At 44.5% G+C, this 13,386-nt stretch overlaps 1 protein-coding gene and 1 pseudogene across 2 annotated transcripts in view; both read right to left on the reverse strand.

The window, feature by feature from the left end:
• Positions 1–13,386, reverse strand: part of LOC309548836 (piggyBac transposable element-derived protein 4-like) — a 1,162,992-nt pseudogene that overhangs the window by 947,476 nt on the left and 202,130 nt on the right. The gene's annotated exons all lie outside the window — the stretch shown is intronic.
• ANKRD50 (ankyrin repeat domain containing 50) overlaps positions 1–13,386 on the reverse strand; it is a 145,131-nt gene that overhangs the window by 22,388 nt on the left and 109,357 nt on the right. The window lies entirely within an intron of this gene.

Raw genomic sequence — 13,386 nt, forward strand, 5'->3', positions numbered from 1 at the left:
CCTTGTAGTGCGGCCGAAAGGCACGAAAGGACCCCTGAGGGGGCCGAAAATTAGCATGCTTCTTCCCAGAAGCCCCCTTAGCTTTGGGGAAATGGGGCAAGAGAGTGCTCTTACCCCCGGTGATCCCCTTAATCAACACATCCAGGGACTCCCCAAAAAGGCGAGACCCATCATAAGGTAGATTGGCTAAGGTCTTACGTGAAGACTGGTCCACCGACCAACATTTTAACCAAATCAAGCGGCGAGACAACACCGCCACACTGTGCACACGTGCAGCCAACGGAACCAGGTCCAGGTCCGCATCACACAGATACATGACACCCTGGTGGATTTGATCCACCATATCCAGGGTCGCCGGTGAGGCCGAATCGGCCACTAGGACGCGCCTAAGCATCTGCGTCCAACTTGCGATCGCCTGGGCCGCCATGAGAGAAGCAAACAGAGCCTTAAGCATAGAACCCGTAACAGAATAAGTATGACGGGTAAGAGTCTGCAGGAATCGCAGTGGCTTTGTTTAAAACCGCAATTGCGTGATCCACTGGGGGTGGCACACACCACCTTTCATCAGTGGAAGGTGAAAAAGGATAACGCAGCTTGAATCTACTTGGTACAGCAAAAGGTTTGCGTAGATTGCGCCATTGTTCCTTAACAGCGCGCTGAAAATCATCATTGCAGGGAAAAACCTGCGGCGTCCTGCGTTTTCTCTGCGTCCCATAAGCCGCCAAGGCGGCGGGGGGACACACCTCATCCTGCAAACGCAGCGTTTGCTTTATGGAAGCAATCAACTCATCCATGATTGCAAGCTCTTCAGGCGAGCCAGGGGGAGAATTATCAACCCCCTCAACTTCAGCCTCCACCTCAGACCCTATTAGATCAAGAGAGGAGCAGGACCCCGATAAGGAGGCCCCCGCCATAACAGCCCTATCACCTTCACCCTAAGAATCAGAGGAAAGAGCAACTCTGGGCCTTTTAGTAGATTGAGCAGCCACCAGCATCTGCACCTGAGCAGCAAGGCCAGCCACAATAGTGGCCAAATCCCCCCCTGGGGGGGGAGACAGCGGTCCCCTGGCTTTCCACCAAGGCTGTAGGAAATTTTCCCTCCTGAGAATCCATTGCCCCTGTAATGCCAGACAACAAAGGGTTAACTGCCCCTTTTAAGCAAGCGCGGCAAGCGCAGCCCACCGCACCACACTCAAGCACAATAAGACCCCCACAGGGAATATGCAAACTGAACACAGGCAATGGATAGCAAGAACAGAAGGGTAAAACCTGAGGAGACCCTCGCCGCTGCTGCTGCCTCGATCGGTGTTCCTGGAAAGAGGAAGTGATGCTGCCAGGGCGCTCTATGTAAGCCTATGGAGGCTACAAGAAAATGGCCGCCATGTATGTAAAACATGCGGCCGGAGCGGGTGTAGGCAAAATGGCGCCGTTTGGCGCCGAAACCGCTGCTCCACAGTGCAGTAAAAAACACACATAACATTCCAGTATCAGAATACATGTCAGATCGCCGCAGCGATCGCTGTATAGTGCCCAAACATGCCAAAAAACATGCCCCACAGCACACAGCTTCACACACTGATCAGCCTGACACAGACAGTGTCACACATCTCCCCCCCCCCCCCCTTGCAGCCCACAGCATGCAGCCGAGAGATAGGGAGACAGGCAGTGTGATTAAAGGCAGGTTACACAGTCCCAGACTGACACCCCCCCAGACAGACAGGTCCCCACATAAATACACTTACCTCACATGGCGTGGGGGACCCGCACAGGCGAACAAGCCGCTGCACATGAGGCAGGGAGAGTCGCATTCAAGACGCACAAAATGGGGGTTAAGAAACCGCACAGCGTCCAGTGAGGTAGCCACCTCACCAATCATCCCTGCACCGAACAGGGATGGGTCGTTCACTGTGCCAGGAGCGTTACCTGGCTGAACGCTCGATGGCAGACTGGGAAGCCACTGACCCACGACCTGCGATCAGGGGGATCAGCCCGAGACCCAGTCTGCATGATCCTCTTCATCCGAAGAACTAACTAATGCTGACAAAAATAACAGCTAAGTAAAGGTAGAGAGAAAACTCAAACAAAATTTCAAAAAGAAGAAAGTCTGGGGCAGAAAGCCCCAGCACAGAAAAAGCCAGCCACTCCTGACAAGCTAGACATTAAAACTGAGATATGGTTGCAGGAAGTAGGAGGGTATTGACTGAGGGGACCACCCCTTGAGGGTGGGATATGTTAAAAGCTTTATTGTTAACATATTCTGTTGCCTAGCTACTCCTTCGGAGCAAAGTCTAATACCCCCATATGTGACGAATATGAAGAGGCGGCGACTGTCGGAGGACGTAAGAGAAAATGGGATTTCTGATTTACTGTAAAATCCATTTCTCTGGTGTTCCTTGACAGACACAGCTCCAGGTTCTTCTTAACCATTGAGTTATACTGCCCCCTACAGGAGTAGGACACTAGGCAGGTAAAAGCTTGACTACACCTATGGGCAGTCCCAGGGGGTATACCCTCACTCTCAGCTATAGGCACTCAGTTTTGTTACAAGCAGTGTCAGAAGAATTACAACTCCACAGAGGGGTGGGTGCTGTATCCGTCAATGATCAGAGAAATTAATTCTACGGTAAGTCAAAAATCCCGTTTTCTCTTACGTTCATTGACAGACATAGCTCCTAGGGCTGCAACTAACGATTATTTTGTCTGTCGACTAATCTAGCGATTATTTTTCCGATTAGTCGACTAATCCAACGATTATTTTTACTTTATTTTTTTTGCTTAATTGAGTGTTCTTTTTTTGATTACCTAATTAATCCTTTGAATAACAAAAAAGTATAGACCCCTCAGTAAGCCCCCTCCCAGTACAGACCGCTCAGTAGGCCCCCTCCCAGTACAGATCCCTCAGTAAGCCCCCCCACCTAGTACAGACCCCTCAGTAAGCCCCCTCCCAGTACAGACCCCTCAGTAAGCCCTCTCCCAGTACAGACCCCTCAGTAAGCCCCCCCCCCCCAGTACAGACCCCTCAGTAAGCCCCCTCCCAGTACAGACCCCTCAATAAGCCCCCTCCCAGTACAGACCCCTCAGTAAGCCCTCCCACCTAGTACAGACCCCTCAGTAAGCCCCCCCTCCCAGTACAGACCCCTCAGTAAGCCCCCTCCCAGTACAGACCCCTCAGTAAGCCCTCCCACCTAGTACAGACCCCTCAGTAAGCCCTCCCACCTAGTACAGACCCCTCAGTAAGCCCTCCCACCTAGTACAGACCACTTAGTAAGCCCCCCTCCCAGTGCAGACCCCTCAGGCTCACCTGCGATCACATGGTGCTGCTGGAGTGGCGCGTGACGTCTCGTCTGTGTGGGACAGTGGGAGGGATCATCGGTGTTGGCGGCAGTCTGCAGCCACAGAGAGTCAGCTCAGTTGATGCGCAGGCGCAGCCGCCCCGGGACGTCATGCAGCTCACAGCGGCTGACGTAGAAAAGCCGGACACACTGGAGTGGAGCGCAGCGGGGCCCGGGGGCGGGCAGTGCAGCCTGCAGCGGCCCCAATCAATGCATCGGCGACCAGCCGCACCAGAACAGCGTACAAAGATCGGCGAGGCCAATCTGGAGCTACTAGAATGACCGGAATCCCTTCTGCCTGGATCCTGCACTGATTATATGATATATATCACTCTATTTCGCTGCAGATAGTGGAGGCTCAACTCCCAAGATTGCTTCCTGCTCCTATCTATTAGGACATTTTTTGACTGCTCAATCCTACTTCAAACTTGAATATATATATATATATATATATATATATATATATATATATATATATATATATATATATATATATATATATATATATATATATATATATATATATACACACACACACACACACACACACACACACACATATATACACACACGTGTGTGTTAGCATGCATAAAGAAAAGGATGTATTCCAGAGATAAGACTATAATCCTTCCACTTTATAAAACTCTGGTCCGACCACATCTGGAGTATTCTGTCCAGTTCTGGTCACCAGTCCTCAGGAGGGATATGTTGGAGCTGGAGAGAGTCCAGAGAAGGGCAACTAGACTAATTAGGGGATTGGAGGACCTTAATTATGAAGAGCGGCTGCAATCGCCTGATTTATTCTCCCTGGAGAAGAGACGCCTGAGAGGGGACATGATAGCAATTTATAAATATCTCAATGATGATCTCGGCATAGACAAATCGCTATTCAGTCAAAGGGATTGCATGAGGACTCGAGGGCATACAATGCGATTTGAGGAGAAGAGTTTTAACCTCAGGCAACGTGGGGGGTTCTTAATTGTTAGGGCTACAAGATTGTGGAATTCTCTACCACAAGAGGTGGTTTCTGCGGGAAGTATGGTGGCTTTCAAAGACGTACATCTCAAGGATCAGAACATTCAGGGGTATGTGAGATGATTACGGCCACACACACCTACACAGGTTGAACTGGATGGACTATTGTCTTTATTCAACCTCACCTACTATGTAACTATATGTAACTATGAATGGCAAAATGTACTGGGACATACTGAAGCAGAGCATGACCCCCCCCCCCCTTTGGGGACTGGGCCGTAGGCCAGTATTCCATGATGGTAGAGACCCCAAACACACCTCCAATACAACCAGTGCCTTGCTAAAGAACCTGAGGGTAAAGGTGATGGACTGACTAAGCATGTCTCCAGGCCTAAACCCAATTGAGCATCTGTGGGGCATCCTCACACGGAAGGTGGAGGAGCGTAGGGTCTCTAACATCCACCAGCTCCGTGATGTCCTCGTGGAGGAGTGGAAGAGGACTCCAATGGCAACCTGTGAAGCTATGGTGAATTCCATGCCCAAGAGGGTTAAGGCAGTGATGGAAAATAATGGTGGCCACACAAAAATAGTGACACTTACTTAGGGGTGTACTCACTTTTGTTGCCAGCGGTTTAGAATTTAATGGCTGTGTGTTGAGTTATTTTTAGGGGACAAAAAATGTATGCGGTTATACAAGCTGTACACTCACTACCTTATTTTGTAACATAGTGTTATTTCTTCAGTGTTGTCACATGAAAAGATATCATAAGATATTTACAAAAATGTGAAAGGTGTACTCACTTTTGTGAGATACTGTGTATATATATATATATATATATATATATATATATATATATATATATATATATATATATATATATATATATATATATATAAACACACACACACACACACACACACATATATACATACACAGTGGGTACGGAAAGTATTCAGACCCCCCTTAAATTTTTCACTCTTTGTTATATTGCAGCCATTTGCTAAAATCATGTAAACCCTATAAAAAAATAAATAAAAAAAAAAACCTTCAAGACAAAGGCATAATGAGCTAGTATGCATCGCATACTAGCCCATTATGTGTAACTTACCTTAAAACGAAGCCCCGACATGGACCCCCGGACATCGCTGCGGGCGCTGCCATGATCCCTCGCCGTCTCTTTCGGGTTCGGCAGCTCCGGCGCGCTGATTGGCCGGAAGAGACGGCTCCAGCGCGATGATTGGCCGGAGCCGCAATGACGTCACTCCCGCGCATGTGCGCGGGAGTAATTTTTACGGCAAGCTCCGGCAAACATAATTGAAGGTCCCCCCGGACCTTCAGAGCGCATGCGCCGCTCGTGCGAGCGGCTGCATGCACTGTAAATATCTCCTAAACCGTGCCGGTTTAGGAGATATTATTTGTACCTACAGGTAAGCCTTATTATAGGCTTACCTGTAGGTAAAAGTGTCAAAAAGCGGGATACTACCACTACCGCTTTAAGTTCATTCTTCTTCCTCATGAATGTACACATAGCACCCCATACTGACAGAAAAACACAGAATTGTTGACATTGTTGCAGATTTATTAAAAAAGAAAAACTGAAATATCACATGGTCCTAAGTATTCAGACCCTTTGCTCAGTATTTAGTAGAAGCCCCCTTTTGATCTAATACAGCCAGGAGTCTTTTTGGGAAAGATGCAACAAGTCTTTCACACCAGGATTTGGGGATCCTCTGCCATTCCTCCTTGCAGATCCTCTTCAGTTCTGTCAGGTTGGATGGTAAACGTTGGTGGACAGCCATTTTTAGGTCTCTCCAGAGATGCTCAATTGGGTTTAAGTCAGGGCTCTGGCTGGGCCATTCAAAAACAGTCACGGAGTTGTTGTGAAGCCACTCCTTCGTTATTTTAGCTGTGTGCTTAGGGTCATTGTCTTGTTGGAAGGTAAACCTTCGGCCCAGTCTGAGGTCCAGAGCACTCTGGAGAAGGTTTTTGTCCAGGATATCCCTGTACTTGGCCGCATTCATCTTTCCCTCGATTGCAACCAGTCGTCCTGTCCCTGCAGCTGAAAAACACCCCCACAGCATGATGCTGCCACCACCATGCTTCACTGTTGGGACTGTATTGGACAGGTGATGAGCAGTGCCTGGTTTTCTCCACACATACCGCTTAGAATTAAGGCCAAAAAGTTCTATTTTGGTTTTATCAGACCAGAGAATCTTATTTCCCACCATCTTGGAGTCCTTCAGGTGTTTTTTTTAGCAAACTCCATGCGGGCTTTCATGTGTCTTACACTGAGGAGAGGCTTCCGTCGGGCCACTCTGCCATAAAGCCCTGACTGGTGGAGGGCTGCAGTGATGGTTGACTTTCTACAACTTTCTCCCATCTCCTGACTGCATCTGTGGAGCTCAGCCACAGTGATCTTTGGGTTCTTCTTTAACCTCTCTCACCAAGGCTCTTCTCCCCCGATAGCTCAGTTTGGCCGGACGGCCAGCTCTAGGAAGGGTTCTGGTCGTCCCAAACGTCTTCCATTTGAGGATTATGGAGGCCACTGTGCTCTTAGGAACCTTAAGTGCAGCAGAAATCTTTTTGTAACCTTGGCCAGATCTGTGCCTTGCCACAATTCTGTCTCTGAGCTCTTCCGGCAGTTCCTTTGACCTCATGATTCTCATTTGCTCTGACATGCATTGTGATCTGGAAGGTCTTATATAGACAGGTGCGTGGCTTTCCTAATCAAGTCCAATCAGTATAATCAAACACAGCTGGACTCAAATGAAGGTGTAGAACCATCTCAAGGATGATCAGAAGAAATGGAAAGCACCTGAGTTAAATATATGAGTGTCACAGCAAAGGGTCTGAATACTTAGGACCATGTGATATTTCAGTTTTTCTTTTTTAATAAATCTGCAACAATGTCAACAATTCTGTGTTTTTCTGTCAGTATGGGGTGCTATGTGTACATTCATGAGGAAGAATGAACTTAATGATTTTAGCAAATGGCTGCAATATAACAAAGAGTGAAAAATTTAAGGGGGTCCGAATACTTTCCGTACCCACTGTATATATCTCTATCTCCTTCAGAACTGTCATGGTACATATTGTTTGTTGATTTGATCAAACCAAAAATTATAAAGTAACTGCTTGGCACCCTATTCATAAATATTTGTTTCTGTTGCCACAGATGGTATAATCTTCATTCCACTTTAAGAAACATCCCCTGAGATTTAATAAATGTGAAACCAGTGATGCTGAAAAAAAGCTTGCTACTCAAAAAGGCATTTACATGTATATTTATACTCTTTTCTAAAGGTAACTTTCAGTTACATGCTACTATGCTTCATAAGTAATCTATATAATTATTTCTATTTCACTCTAATAGTGTTATAACACACATGTGCTTGTCGTGACTTGCCTAGTGAATCACAGGTCAGAAGCCAGCCTTTGCTCTTCCCCTGTCTGATGTCAGGAGAATAATTTACAATGATACTTGTCCTACCAGCACTTTTGACTATTCACATAAATGTCTAGTTACTGCTACACAGGTATGAACAATAACATAAAAAAGAAATGTGTATAAGATTGCATTGACACTATATATGCAATATTTCTAATTGTTATGTTCTTATTTTAGAAGATAACCTCTTTTCCTAAATGTTTATGCACCCATGAAAAAAAAATGTAATTTTGAAACGCGTTGGGTGTCTATCAATTGAATTTCCTGTTTGGTGCCATCAATTGGAAATCCGAGTATATCTAGGAATTGTGCAATAATCATTGTATTATTGAGTAATGTGAGAGATTATTTATATATATATATATATATATATATATATATATATATATATATATATATATATATATATATATATATATATTTATTTATTTTTTTTAAATTACAACAAAAAAGATTTTGTATAATTTTAACAGTTGACTCAAAATCAAAACTCTTTAGGTTTACAAATTGTTGCCTTTAAAAGTCCCATTATGAGAGTTTTTCCCCATAATTCTACAGTTTAAGGGATGTTGGCAACTGTCAGCTACGTTTTCCATTCCTATACTTGTATGGATAACCGCCATGTCTCAAAACACCTGTACCTTCCAATTTCCATATTTTCAATTATAGAGAACAGAAAAATGCAAAAACGAAAACACCTTCAGTTGATCACCAGCAACACTTTCTTTTGGATTCCAATATTAAACTGTACCTAAAGCCCCGTACACACGGGCTGAATGTGGGGAGACATCAGCCAGTTAAAAAAAAAAAAACGGCCGACATTCAGCTCATGTGAATGTCAACCGGTAAGACAGAATTACAGCTATTTGCCAGCTGGAGAGTTGGAGTGGTCTTTTTTTTTCTTTTCAACCCGACCAGAGGTCGGAGCGGTCAGTTTTGTTTAACCCGCTGGGTGTCTCTTGGGCTTTAGTCTAACACTGAAAAACACATTTTGCTTTAATAGGACAATTATGAGTGACCCAAGAATGCTGGTCTACTGTAAAGTAAGTAAATCCCACTAATTCTGCATGCACATAGATGATGCTGCTTTACAACACCAATAAAATAAATAAATACATATAATAAACACAAACAAGGCAAAGGGCCAATAGTTTTCTAAATTAATACATTTTATAAATTTGCCTGGAAAGGAGATCTCAAGTCTTTTGAGCATAGCATGATAAAAGTCTATGTATTAGTGCTAAACCATTTCTACAGGTATGTACAGAACACAGATTCTGTACTGTAGTGTTACAGACCTGGTTCAAACATATCCCACATGCCGCAAAAAAAACACAAGATCACTACTAAAGATGTGGGTTTTTGATCTTAGCTTTCAGGAGCTTATACAGGTTTCTAAGTGATGTGGCCACAGGAATGCATCTACATTGTCACGTCTGTACAATTTTCCGTAGTAATCAATGTCAACAAACAACTTTATGTAAATGTGCTTATTTAACCACTTGAATCCCACAGTCTTTCTCCTTTTTCCCCCTAAAGTGTGTGTCTGGACAAAAAAAAAGTGCAAGTATAGATTACTTGTTAATCTGCCAGAAGTTCAGTGTGCTCCTGACCACTGCACTAACATCCCAAGCAGTGTTATCAGCCTGGCCCAGGTCTCCCTGCAGGACTACACTTCCTCCTCTTATGTAATGGTGATAACAGGAGGTGGTGTTCAATGTATCTGTTTACTTAAAATAGTATTCAACCCAAAAGTAAACATATTGCAACTTACCAATTGTTAGATGTGATGGCTGCACAAGTTTTTTTGTTCACTTGGTTATCCTGCCACCAAGTCTGTTTTGCAAAAGAAAAAGCTTTCATGCAAATGTAGCAGTTACAGGGTTGAGACCAACCATTTAACACTGACAGGGGAGTTTACAATGGTGAGCTTTTGTGTAAAACCTTTATGCCAAAAAAAAAAAAAAAAACTATCGCTATAATTAAATAGGTATTAGCTGGAATTTGGGTTGAATTTTTTAGTGTATATAAATTTGCTAGTTATGGTAACACTCCCCCCCAGATTAACAATACTGCTGTCCAAAGGGGTCTCTGTGCGCCTTCATCCAGAGTGGATTAGATCCAGGTTCACACTGCCATAATTGTGCGGGCACAGCAGTCCATTCATTTGAATAGGCTGCTGTATCTGTGGGAAAAAGGTTCCTATGACCTCTCCAAAGTCACAGCCGAACTGAAAACGCATGGTGCACCATGCAGTTTTTATACACGCAAAAATGAGCTGCATTTTCAGATGTGTGGGGGTACTATCAAGAATGAATTGCACCCTTGTTTATCTGCTAAAGAGCAGTGAAGTGAAAATGCCTAAAAAAAAAAAAAAAAAAAAAAAGAAGAAGAAAACCAATTCAGCCACCACATCTGATGATTGGTAAGCAACAATACATACAATTTTTGGTTTTGGATTTATTACCGCTTTAAACTGTTAACGCCATTCTGAGCATCCCAATTGTTGAAACCTCAGAATTAAACCCATCTCTACTGGTTGACTTTATCTTTACATTTTTGTCTTTTGGTGATGGTAGGAGGCAGGGCCGGCCCTACAATGGGTCCCGCTGGGTCCATTGGACCCAGGCGGCACTCTAAGAGGGGCGGCAGACGCTGTGCTTTTTTATATCTGTCCCAGTCCCTGAAATGCCAGTTACCGACATCCTTTCACTGAAAAAATGCAGAGGCTAAAGCTGCTCCGCCTCCCCACTGCCTCCTCAGCCAATGGGAACACAGTGTACATGCCCCCCTCCACAGCGCGCCTTGTTTGACATCAAAGCAGGAGATGCCGATAGTTGCAGAAGAGAGGAGAGGAGTGTACAAAGCTTGCAGTGTGGGACGGGCTGCAGCCTCATAGAAGGTGAGCTGGGGCAGATAAACTAAATGTATTCCTGATGAGGAGGAGAGGGAGGCTGTGTTTTCTCTAACAGGGCTACTCCTGTCTCTGAGGCTGTTAGATGGATTTCAGTGCACTGCTTCTGGAGGGAGAATATGCTCTAAACCTCTCCCCCCAATCTCTGCTACACTTCCCTACTCATTACCTGCCCACCTCCTCCTCTTCTGCATTACCACATCCAATGTCTGTGAGCTGCTGGAGCACTACAAGTACCAGCATGCCAGGAAATGGGGGCAGCAGCAATGTGTTCAATCAAGCTGATATTTAGATGGAAAGTGCTGGTGTGTGTGTATACTGTATGTATACTGTGTGTGTGTGTATATGCTGTATGTATACTGTGTGTGTGTGTGTGTATATTTTGTTTAATGTGGATAGGTGATCAAATACCACCAAAAGAAAGCTCTATTTGTGGGAAAAAAGGAAGTAAATTTAATTTAGTTTGGGTACAGCGTCGCATGGTCACGCAATTGTCATTTAAAGACCCGCAGTGGCAAGTTGAAAAAAGCTGTATGAGGAATTAATTGTAAATTCTAAAGATTGTAAATGTCATGAGTGGGGGTCTGGGGGGCTCCCTGTTATACCTGATTAATTGAGGGCCGGTTTCACCAGCACAATGTCTTTGTGGCTAAGGTGCGCTGTATGTGCATTTCCCACACAGCAGGTGAACACGCTATCTCTGCAATCTGCTGCATGTGGGTGCCAATGTATTGTTAAATGGTACTCCAAACGCAGATCGAAAATGCAGTGTGTTTACAGCCACAAAATCGCACGGTACCACAGTACTTTGCAGTTTGGTGCAGTGTGTTTTTAAAAGTAGTGGAACTTATTCCGCAGTCTGTTACTTTTTGGAGCCCATTCAAATGAACGGACTGTCAAAATGCTCCCCACGGGAAAACGCGTGTTCCCATATGATCCTGGTATGAATTGGCCCTTAATCTAGGTTCCCACTTCTGTGTTTAGTGCAGGCCATGTTTGTGTGGGCAAATATCATGATATAGAAATAATGGATGTGGGGGCCTTTTGGGGGGCATGATTTATTTATTTTTTGGTCGGGGGGGGGGGGCAGCATTTTATTCTTGGACCCAGACAGCACAATGTCTTGGGCCAGCCCCGGTAGGAGGTCTGAAACAGGACAGGGAAAGATCCAATTCCTTCCCCCTTTTCCCTATCCAAGTCTGCATTAATAGTTCACTTTTAACAGCATTCTATTGCTCGCCATTATCAGCAGCACCAAATATTGCACGTGATCTGTTCCTACAGAAGGCTGCAGAGCTAGACTAAAGCCTTGTACACGTGAGAAAAAAAATGGACACATGATCGTCCATTGGTTTTTTTTGCATGCTAGTCTCATATCAAAAACGGTTACTGAAGTTACAAAGATTCTCATACAACAGAATACAACTTCAGAAATGATGTAATGTGTCATATTGTAATAGATTCTTTTATAGCATGCATGTCTTGTTCTTTTTTTGACGAAAACTGTACGAAAATTGTACAATCTGGTATCGTACGTGAAATTTTTTTGTTTTTATCTGTTCAGATAATTTTGGATGAACTGTTGTGATCGGCTCTTGAAGGCTATGTACGAACGATCAGATTATCGTATGATCGCTTTGAAAGCAGTATTTTTCTGCCTTTTATTCATAGTGTGTACTAGGCTTAAACCAGCTCTGTCCGATATAAAAAAAATGCTGCTAGAGCTTACAGAAGTGTTTATGGTGCCAGTAATGAGCTTTAAACACAATGCAAAATGCACTTTGTATTGTGCTGCAATGGATTGCAAACCCTGGAGAGCATCAATTCCTCTCTCCAGCCAGAATCCAGCAGAACAGCTGAGACTAGGTGCAGTTTTGAAATGTCATGGGACTATCAAATTTAATCCCAGCACCTGTTTAAAAATGGAATTTGTGACTAAAATACTCACTGGGACATTTTCACGTTAAAATTCATGCCATGAAGGAAAGCCCAATTTACAGTACAGTATAGTATGCTGCTGGTTACTAAAACATTAAATCGATAATTTACCAGCAGGATATTCTCTAAAATGTTATTGCCCCTGTGCCAATTTATTCTATTTATTATCTGCCGAAAAGGAACTTAAAGTGAAAATTCTGTTAAAACTGAATTACAGGAATGATCTTTTAGTGAGGCCAGTCTGGTGCCAACAGAATGACTGGAATCCCTTATACCTCGATTCTGTGTAGCAGTCTCTACAGACGTTTTATTAGAGGAAAGGCGGAAATCAAACAATACTGACCCCAAAGGGCTACCAGAGCGTCTGCCAGAGGATCCAGAGACCTTGACATGAACCTCTGCCCTTCCTGTTGAAACGGGAAGCCAGCAGGTCCACATTGGGGGTCCCCTAACGAAGGCACAATTGATGAAATACCTCCGGGTGAAGAGGCCATTCTCCCGGATCCAAAGTCTGCCAACTGAGATAGTCCGTTTGCCAATTCTCTAACCCCGGAATGTGCACAGCAGAGGGGGCTGGAACATTTCGTTCTGCCCACCTCAAGATGCCTGCCACTTTCTGGGCCACCAGGTCACTCTTTGTGCCGCTTGATGATTGACACAGCCGTAGCATTGTCAGATTGTATCCGTACAGGGCGTCCCTCAGGGGTGTCCAAACTACGGCCCTCCAGCTGTTCAGGAACTACAATTCCCATGAGGCATTGTAAATCTCTGACATTCA

The sequence above is a fragment of the Pelophylax lessonae genome (genome assembly GCF_965119305.1).
Source record: "Pelophylax lessonae genome assembly, chromosome: 1".
NCBI classification, from domain to species: domain Eukaryota; kingdom Metazoa; phylum Chordata; class Amphibia; order Anura; family Ranidae; genus Pelophylax; species Pelophylax lessonae.